This window comes from Bison bison, unplaced genomic scaffold (assembly GCF_000754665.1).
Source record: "Bison bison bison isolate TAMUID 2011002044 unplaced genomic scaffold, Bison_UMD1.0 scf7180017864472, whole genome shotgun sequence".
Lineage (NCBI taxonomy): Eukaryota > Metazoa > Chordata > Mammalia > Artiodactyla > Bovidae > Bison > Bison bison.
In genome coordinates this window covers 11,513,802-11,524,996 of record NW_011495033.1, presented here as the reverse complement: position 1 = coordinate 11,524,996, position 11,195 = coordinate 11,513,802, and positions in this window count along the sequence as shown.

Sequence of the window (11,195 nt, the reverse complement as noted above, 5' to 3'; positions counted from 1 at the left end):
TGGTGGTTCAGGGGCCAAGATTGTGCTCACAATAAAAGAGGTTGGTGTTTGGTCCCTGGTAAGGGAACTAGATCCCACATGCCACAACTAAGACCTGGCTCAGCCTACTAAATAAATAAATAAATATTGAAAAAATAAAATAAGGAAGGGATTTAAGTGACCAGTTCCCCATTTGAAAGAGCATAAAAAATCTGAATTACATAGCTTTGGTCTGACCCAGGGAATCTTATATCCTTAAGTTCAGAGTTTTTCTATTTAAGGAAATAAAATTATATGGTTTATTTGTGCTACCTACCAGAGTATGTTTCAAGGAATCTTTATTTATCCCCATTGACAAAAAATGGGATTCTCCTAGGCCACAGAAAAGAGATGCATTTGGGAACCCGAACTCAGAAAAGACATTCTCACTTAAGCTGTTTCAGTTGGATCAAACCTGGCTTCCTTTCCATGCCTGCACTTGGGATGAATTACCCACGGATGGGTGTTTCATTTGCTCAACTGTAATATATTGAGATGGAGTGCAACTCTGTGCAGAACTCTGTCCTGAGTAGTTGCATAAGAAAGGAAAACAGGGACTTCCCTGGTGGTCTTAAAAAGGATTCTCAAAACAGTAACAATTTTTTTTAAGTAAAATTAAAATATTGGAGGAAAAAAAAAAAAAAACGGAGGAGCTTTCCTGGTGGCTCGGTGGTAAATAATCCGTCTGCCAATGGAGGAGACGTGGGTTCCTGCTCTGATCCAGGAAGATCCCACGTGGGTGGAGCAACTAAGCCCATGTGCCACAACAACTGAGCCCATGCTCTAGGGCCCGGGAGCAAAGACGAGAGAAGTCACTGCAATGAGAAGCCCACGCGCCACAACTAGAGAGCTGTCCCCACTTGCCGCAACTAGAGAAAAGCATGCACAGCAACGAAGACCCAGCACAGCCAAAAGTAAATACATAAATAACTAAAATTATTTTTTTTTCAAAAGGAAAACAGATACAAGGGAAAGAAGCAAGCACATGCCATTTGGAAGGCATTTATAGTTAGTGGAAAGTATCATAACTTCATAGAAATCCATCATCATAGTACAAGTGGGTGACATTCCCATAAGTGCAACAAGTCCCCGTATTTCAGGCTGAATCCAAAGGGCTGGTGAGAAGCAGAGCACAGAGATTGAGAAGTGTTAGGTGGGAATAATTTCCTGAAATAAATAATTTATAGGCCAAATCTGATGGACTGGCAAAGCGGGATTGGGATTTCTCAGCAGAAGGAATAGCGTGGGCAAAGTTATGAAGATGGTGAGAAAGGAAGAATTGTGCGTGACTGGAGTGGATAAGCCAGATTAGAGAGAAGAAACAAGAATGTTAAGGAGGACAGTCACCCAAACCAAGGGCAGCAACTCCAGTACCATCTACAAGTAGAGAAGTGAGCAAGTTGTAGAAGAGAGATGGGGGACTTCTCTGGTGGTCCAGCAGTGAAGACTCTGTGCTTCCCAAGAAGGAGGCACAGGTTCGATCCCTGCTCTAGGAACTAAGATCCTATATGTTGTGTGGCACAGCTGAAAAACTGAAATAAAAAAAAAAGAAGAAGAAGAGAGATGAGATAGGGAAGGGGAGTGGGAAGAGAAAGGGAAAGGAGAGGAAACACTCATAAAGGCCTTGGCAGAGGTATCTGAGTGCATAATTTCTCTACCTGTTGGATAAAAGGGTGAAAGAAAACAAGACGCTGTTTATAGGATTAGCGCATGTACCTTGAATGAAGTAGGGAGTTAATTTATCAGATACATATTGAGTACTTACACTGTGCCAGCCACTATGCTAGACTCTGGGAATGCAGAAGTGAATTAAACAGACCCAGTCTCCACCCCTGGGGAGCTTTACTGTCTAAGGGGAGAGAAAGACGTCAGTTAAGTACTCCCAGAAAGGTGTAGTTGTAGTGATAATGAGACGAAGAACAAGGGGACCTGCTGATGAAAAAAAACTTCAGATTATTAATTTGGTTTCCCAGGTTCCTTGATACTGGAAGGGGAAATTTTCTTTTTGGCCACACCACATGGCTTGTGGGATCTTAGTTCCCCAACCAGCAGACTGAACCTGGGCCCTTGGCAGTGAAAGCACCAAGTCTTAACCACTGGACCGCCAGGGAAGTCCCTCAGGAAATTTTTTTAAATTAATTAATTATTTGGCTGTGCCGGGTCTTAGTTGCAGCATGTGGGATCTTTGATCTTTGTTATGGTGTGCAAGATGTTTTAGTTAACGGCACGCAAACTCTTAGTTGGGGATATGGGAACTAGTTCCCTGACCACAGATTAAACCCTGGGCCCCCTGCTTCGGAAGGGTAGAGTCTTAGCCACTGGACCACCAGGGAAGTCCCTCTTCCCGGGAAATTCTTAATAGAGACTAATATTATCATATATCCTGGAAGAAATTTATCCTATATAAAGGCACTAACCATTTAGGTATATATATATTCTTCATGGGATTTTTTTTTTTTCAGTTTAAAATTCAACTTTATTGAAGTAAATTTTATATAAATTATAATTACATAACTGCAATTTATATAATGTGAACTCATTTCAAGTGTAGAGTTCAGTGAGTATCAACAAACACACCCTTATAACCTATAGAGCTACAACCCAGGTTTAGAACTTTCCCATCACACCAAAATTGCCTTTCGTCTTTCCCAGCCAACCTTCACTCCCCCTCCTCCTTCAGCCCTCACCCCCAGCCCCAGGCAACTATTGGTCTGCTTTCCATCATCATCAATTTTCTTTACTGCAGTTTCACATGAATAAATCATACAGGATGTACTTTCCATGCCTGGCTTCTTTTGCTCAGCAGAACATTTTTGAGATTCTTCCATATTATCACATGGATCAAGAGTCCATTCCTTTTTATTGCTGAGTTGTATCCTATTGTATGACTATATCAGTTTAGGGAGAGTTTTATTTGTTTTCCATATGGCTATTCAGTTGTCCCAGTAATATTTGTTGAAGAGATTCTTGCATTATCTACTGCTGGAAAACACATTGTCTTAAATTTTAATAGCTTAAAACAATCCTTATTATCTCACGCAATTTCTGTGGGGGGAGAATCTAGAGGGTTAGCTTGGTGAGTCTGGCTTAATGTTTCTAATGAAGTTGCAGTCAAGATATCAGCCAGGGCTGTGTCGTCTGAAGACTTGACTGGGGCTGGAGGATTCACTTCCAAGGTGATTCACTTGTATGCTTGGCAACTTAGTCTGGTTGCTAGCAGGAGGCTTCAGTCTCTCACTATCTGGACCTCTGCATAAGGCTTTTTGGGTCTCCTCAAGATGACAGTCATGTCAGACCTCTGGACTACAGAACTGTATAGGAATAAGTTTTGTGTTGTTTTAAGCCACCAACTTTGTGTTAATTTATTACCTCCCTGGTGGCTGAGTCAATAAACAACCCTCCTGCTAATGCAGGAGACATAAGAGATGCAGGTTTGAGCCCTGGGTTGGGAAGATCCCATGGAAGAAGAAATGGCAACCCACTCCAATATTCTTGTCTGGAGAATCCCATGGACAGAGGAGCCTGGCAGACTATAGTTCATGGGATTGCAGAGTCGGACACGACTGAGCGACTAAACCAACACAGATCATATTACTGCAAATAGGAAAGGAATATATTAGGTCATAAAAATCATGTGCCTTCTTTTTGCTGCCATTTTTTTTCTCTCTGATCACTTGCTTTGGGGGAAGCTAGCTGCCATGTTGAATTTTTCCTTTCACATATTATATTTTTCACCTTTAGTAGTTTTATTTGATCCTTATATCTTCCATTTCTTTTCTCATTATGTCTGTTTTCCTTTAAATATCCCAATATAATTATCATAGTTTCTGTTGACTGAGTTTTCTCCTGGTTCGGCTATTATTTTTACTGCTTCTTGGTACATACGGTCATTTTTATCAGATGCTAGGATGTTACATTCTTGAGTGCCTGAATTTTGTAGTCTTCCCTTGAAGACCACAGGCATCTGTTTTACCAGATGGGTTAGGGTTACTTTCAAATTAGTTTGATGTTTTTGAAAGCTTGTTTTAAAGTTTTGTTAAAGCAAGTCTAGAGTATAGCTTAACCCAGGTCTCCCGCATTGCAGGCAGATGCTTTAACCTCTAAGCCACCAGGGAAGCCTCCCACTATAGAGTTAATACAGATCAATTGGTAATGTTTGACATTTCTGAGGTCTCTCCTGACTGTCTTGAGTAGTCAATGAGGTCTTTCTTTTCTCACTGGTCAGAACATTTCCTAGCTGGGTATGAGCCCTGGGAATTGTTCAGTTATATCTCTTTGATTATTCCATGCTCATTCTCCTGGAATTTAACTCTATCATTCTGGACCACATTCGTATCCAGCAAAGAATCAAAGCCCTGTGCAGACTTTTGGAGTTCTTTTAATACAGTCCTTCTTTCATTTTGCTATTCTGTCTAGCAACATTTAGCTACCACAGGGACCATGAACGCCAATCTCTGTCTCCTCAACTCAGTGAGATTGCTGTGTTCTGCCACGTTCAGAATTTATGATCCAGAATGTGCCCTTAGGCATAAAGCCAGGGCAACTGTAGAACTCACTGCATTTGTTCATCTTCTCTCAATGATGTCAGTTCTGGACCGTCTATTGTCCAATGCCTAAAAATAATTGTTTTCTATATTTTGTTTATTTTTTTTATTTATTTTTTTTTGTGTGTCAGATGGGCCATAAAATGAAAGTTTTATTGAAGTATAAAGGAGATAGAGAAAGCTTCTGACATAGGCATCAGAAGGGGGCAGAAAGAGTATCCCTATATTTTGTTTAGTTTCCTAATTGTTTATGGCAGAAGGGTAAATCCAGTCCCTTTTATGCCATCATGGTCAGAAACAAAGGTCTTCTGTTTCATGGTCATTTTATTAACATAAGCCAGTCTGTGAGAGACTGATCAACATGATAAAATGGAGTCTGTAAACTTAAAAGTTCCTCAACTGAGGTGACTGCACTAAGACTAGTGTCAACCTGGGAAGCCTTTCATGGGCAGACAACGAATCTGAGGTGGTGTCATCGCACACCCTGATTTCTTATACAAAATGGTTATTTGACAAATGTTTGTTAAATAAATGAATTACTAAATGAAGATAATTACACTTAACCGTAGTCTTTCTAGAACCCAAAAGAATGGCCAGACTTACTTGCTCTATCCTATGAATTGACTAAGTCCTTGGTCTATGAGTCTAACAGTAAGATGTTATCTAAGCATACTCACCATGAGAAATAAGGCTAATTTATCAAAGAACAAATTGTTCAGCATATGTGCGGGCAAAGCTCACCAATGTTATCACAAAAAATAACTCACAAAGTAGCAACATGCTTAACTTCATACTTTATCTTATTTTATAATCCATAGTGTAACTGTAGATTATGGGCAAGATTTCAGATGTAGGTTTTTGTTTGTTGTTGTTCAGTCACTAAGTCGTGTCCAACTTTGCAACCCCATGGACTGCAGCACTCTGGGATCCCCTGTTCTTCACTATTTCCCAGATTTTGTTTAAATTCATGTCTGTTGAATCAGTGATGCTATCTAACTATCTCATCCTCTGTCATCCCCTTCTCTTTTTGCCTTAAATCTCTCCCAGCATCAGGGTCTTTTCCAGTGAGTCAGCTCTTCCCATCAGGTGGCCGAAGTATTGGAGCTTCAGCATCAGTCCTTCCAATGAATATTCAGGGATGTTTTCCTTTAGGATTGACTGGTTTGATCTCCTTGCAGTCCGAGGGATTCTCAAGAGTCTTCTCTAGCACCACAATTCAAAAGCATCAATTCTTTAGTGCTCAGCCTACTTTATGGCCCATCTCTCCATATGGCCCATTCATATATGACTACTGGAAAAAACTATAACTTTGACTATACAAACTTTTTGTCAAAGATATGGTTGTGGCTCAGATGGTAAAGAATCTGCCTGCAATGCAGGAGATCTGTGTTCGATCCCTGGGTGGGAAAGATCCCCTGGAGAAGGGAATGGCAACCCACTTCAGTATTCTCGATGGAGAATTCCATGAACAGAGGAGCCTGGTGGGCTATGGTTCAGGGGGTCACAAAAAGTCAGACACAACTGAGCAACTAGTTGTTTGGGCAAGTAATTTAAACTTGATTAACTTTTTTTTCTTCTGTAAAATGGAGATAATGATAACATATGCCTCATAGAGCTAGTGTGAAGATTAAATGATTTAACAATGTATGTAAGTGTTAATCCAGTATCTGACACATATTAGAGCTCAATACATGTTAGCAATTAATTTAAGAGGATGTTCCTTGATTACATATCTTATAAATGAACTCTCTATGTCTTTGCTATGATGATAAAACATCAGATGTTGGTCCAAGGATTTCAGAATAATCAGTTCTTTTTTTTTTTGGATGTGCCACATGGGTTTCACGATCTTAGTTCCCTGACCAGGGATTGAACCTCATGCAGTGGAAGCATGAAATCCTAACCACTGGACTTCCTGAGAATTCCCAGCTTTATTATTTTTTTTTTTAGTTTTTAAATAATTTTTTTCTTTTCTTTTTTCTTTGGCCATGCCACAGAGATTGCAGGATCTTAGTCCCCCAATTGAACTGGTACTCTCTGCACTTGAAGCATAGACTCTTAACCACTGGACAGCCAGAGAGGTCCCAGCTTTGAATGGTAAAATTGTATACATGATGGCCATGAATAAATTTATTAAATGGCCTGCATGTGCTTCTTGGAGGTACTAACAGTTCCTGAACTGGGACTTTTACTAGTGATTACTCTTTGCTTGTTTGGGGATTGTGACACTGGTGAAAAGCACCCAAGTTCTATTTAAGTGTCCTTTTCAAACTGGAAACATGAGAAAGCTATTTCTTGCCAGCCACTATTTTTAGAGCTTGTGCTCTGGGTGCACAATGATGGTTCTTCAAGAGAATTAATCCCTGTATCTTTCTGTTACAAGGAGGCTGAGGTGCACCCTTCAATAATTTCTCTGCGCCACAACTTACGGGTGCCTGTAGTATGTAGGTAATGCAAAGACCATGGAAAAGGTGAGTTTCAACAAGGCCAAATCTCCCCTCAGATAGGGATCTTTCCAAAAATAACTCTTTAAGGAAATGAGATTTGAGGAATGTAGGTAAAAATGTAGTAAGTGATGATATCTTCTTATAGATATCTGGGCAAAGGGAGAATTAAAGGATCTTTTCTTAATGCCCCAAAATTAATAGGTCAAGTCAGAACTTGCCCCTGGAATGAAATATATCAATATATTAATGCTCAAAACCTATTCTATGTGCATGATATTTTAAAAAACTTTTTATTTGGAATTAATTTCGAGCTTATAGAGAAGTTACAAAAATAAGAATAGCACAAAGGATACTTGTATGATTCATCTATTGTAGACATTTTACTCAGCTCACCTTATCATTTGCATTCCTCTTTCTCCCCTTCTCTTTACATATATAAATCCTTATATACATATATATATACACATGATACATATATATGCATACACTACATTTATATGTGTGTGTATGTGTGTGTGTATATATATATATATTCCACCTTCAGATGTAACACAGTGCCATTTCTGCTGCATTCCATTCATTGAAGCAATCACAAATTTATGTTCAGGCTCAAGGAGTGGGGAAACTGTTTCTGAAATGTTGTATGTATAAAAATAGTTTTTTCCTGAACTTTTTTTTTTAATTGCATGGAGTCTTCTTCGCTGCTCATGGGCTTTCTCAAGACAGAGAGAGTGGGGCTACTCGTCACTGTGGTGCGCTGGCTTCTCACTGCTGTGGCTTCTCTTATTGAAGAGCATGGGCTCTAGAGCTTGGGCTTCAGTAGCTGTGGTGCACGGGCTTAATTGCCCCACAGTAGGTAGAATCTCCCTGGACCAGGGTTCGAAACTGTGTCCCCGGAATTGGCAGGCAGACTTCTGTCCACTGCACCACCAGGGAAGTCCTTCTTGAACCATTTAAAAGTAAGTTTCATGTATCATGGTCCCTTTTCCCTAAATAACTTCAGTGTATATTTACAAAGAACAGGTGATCAAGTCAGAAGATACTGCATTAGGGAAAACACATTAAGGAGCCTCATTCACACCTGGATCTGACCTATAGGATGGGATTCCAGACTCCAAGCCTGACCCTGATGTCATAATGGCTCTTTTGGAGAAAGGGCTGAAGATATACTGCAATATAGGAGGGAGGTAAATTGTTTGGCCAGAAGTCACACTGTGGCACAGCAATATTTCCAGAGACTATTTCCCTCCCTTTAAACCTGGCCAAAACTTTGTGACTGCTTCAGTAATGCGAATGCCTTAGAAGTGACACTGTGGGACTTCCTGGACGGTCTAGTGGTTAAGAATCAGCCTGCCAATGCAGGGGACACTGGTTCAATTCCTGGTCTGGGAAGATACCACATGCTCTGCAGCAGCTAAGTCTGTGCACCCCAACTACTGAGCATGCACTCTAGAGCCCTTGAGCTGCAACTACTGAAGCGCTCATACCCTAGAGACTGAATTTTCGCAACAAGAGAAGCCACCGCAATGAGAAGACTGCACACGGCAGCGAAGAGTAACTCTCGCTCACTATAACTACAGAAAACCCATACGAAGAAATGAAGACCTAGCATAGCCAAAAAAAAAAAAAATTAACACTGAGTTATGTTTTAGGCTACATCATGAAAGGCGATATAGCTTAGGGTGATTCCCTTTTTGTCTCTCTCTCTCTGTCTCTGCTCACCTTTGGAACCTAGCCACAGCATTGTGAGAAAAGAGGAAACACATTACACGTGTAATCGTTCCAACTGACAGTTCCAGCTATGGTCTCAGCCAACAACCAGCATCAACTGCCAGCATGTGAGTGATCAAACCCTCAGAGGATTCCTACTTCCTAGCTTTCAAGCCACTGCAGCTGACACTAAATGGAACAGAGGTTAGTTATCCCCACTGAACCTTGCCCAAATTGCAGATTCATGAACAAAATAAATGTTGTCATTGTTTCATGCCAGTAAGTTTTGGGGGATAATTTCTTGTGCAGGAGTAATAACCAAAATCATATATAGTAGCACAGGGATACTCACTTGTGTAAACAGACATATGTACCAGAATGTAATTCCAATCAGCACTCTAGTGTTTCAGAAGAATGAAAATTTAAGTTTAAGATCAATGAGGGATGGAGTATTGAGGATAGAAAAATTCCTTATATTAGTGTTTGTACAATGCTAAGTTGACCAGAGTTAATAAATGCACACAGAAGCCTACTAACTAGAATTTAACTCTACCTACCTCTGTTTTCATTACATATCCACAGAAACTAGAAGATTTGGATTAATTTAGCACCCTTTCTACCCACTCCAGTACTCTTGCCTGGAAAATCCCATGGATGGAGGAGCCTGGTAAGCTGCAGTCCATGGGGTCGCTAGGAGTCGGACACGACTGAGCGACTTCCCTTTCACTTTTCACTTTCATGCGTTGGAGAAGGAAGTGGCAACCCACTCCAGTGTTCTTGCCTGGAGAACCCCAGGGACGGGGGAGCCTGGTGGGCTGCCATCTATGGGGTCGCACAGAATCGGACACGACTGAAGTGACTTAGCAGCAGCAGCACCCTTTCTTGGAAGGTTGCCCTAGAGTGCAGAGCATGATCTGAGTACTAATTAAGAGAGTATGTCTGAGTATATTGCAATATGGGAGGGAAATTTGAACCATTTCCCTATGGATTTTCAGGGAACAATTTTTGTATTTATTAGCTACTCTTTTAGATTTTTGCATGAATTAATTGGCATATCAGTATTATTTACTAATGTATACAAAAGTATGTATCTTAGCAATATCTTCTAAGTTATATCCAGGCTAATGTTCATACATTGGTAGAGATCTACTTTCAACCACTAATTATTATACTTTAGCCCAATTCATTCTTTTAGATCAAATTTTAAGGGTGCCTGTTGTCCCCAGAACCTCCTGTCCATTGCCCATTGACAGCTCAAAGAGATCACAGAAAAATAGATATGTAACAAAACCCAACTAAGCTCCTAAACATTTATAACATAAAATTTACTATTTAAACTATTTTTAAGTGTATATTTCAGTGGCAATAATTTAATTGACTATGTTGTTTGCAGTCATTACTACTATTTCTAAAGTATTTTTCATCACTCCCAAACTCTACTCATTAAGAAATAATTTCTGGAACTTTCCTGGTGGTCCAGTGGTTAGGACTCTGTGTTTCCACTGCAGGGGGCAGGGGTTTGATCCCTCGTCAGGGAACTAAGATCCCACATTCCACAAGCTGAGTGGCATGGCCAAAAAAAAAAAAAAATCTACCTGAAAGCAGTCCTCAAACACTTATAGTTCTTACCAAATGTTAGAAGTGAGAATGTTATCTTGCTGGTTAATAATGGATTTTGATTTTTCAGTCGTTTTAGTAGCTAGAGTTGATTTTGTTGGTACAAAAGGCATTTCTGATGAAGCAAAGCTTCTTTGGAGTTTCACTTTGGAGTTCTTGGCATGCCTCTCCCTTTATTTATTTTAAAATTTTATTTATTTGGCTGTGTCGGGTCTTAGTTGTGGCACTCGGAATCTTCGATCTTCTTTTCAGCATGTGCTATCTTTCAGTTGTGGCATGTGAGATCTAGTTCCCTGATCAGGGATTGAACCCCAGCCCCCTGCATTGGGAAGGCAGAGTCCTAGCCATTGGACCACCAGGGAAGTCCCCTCTCCCTTTATTTGCTTCCCTACCTCCATGGCTTCACTTTCTCAGTCTTCTTGCTTGTTCTCCATCTCTGAACTTTTAATGCTGGAAGCCCTCTGGGAGGAGAACATATTCTTGGAGATCTCATCCAGTCTTGAGTCTTTATATGCTATCACTCTCTAATGACTCCTCAGTTTATATCTCCAGCCTGGACTCTTTCTAATGTCAGACAGATATTTAACTCTCTCTTCACTTGGGGTTCCAAGAGGCAACTCAAACATAACAGGTCCAAAGCTGAGCTCCTGATCTGGACCCACAGACTTGTTCTCCTACTCTCTCATCTCAGTTCAGTTCAGTTCAGTTGCTCAGTTGTGTCCGACTCTTTGCAACCCCATGAATCACAGCATGCCAGGCCTCCCTGTCCATCACCAACTCCCGGAGTTCACTCAGATTCACGTCCATCGAGTCAGTGATGCCATCCAGCCATCTCATCCTCTGTCATCCCCTTTTCCTC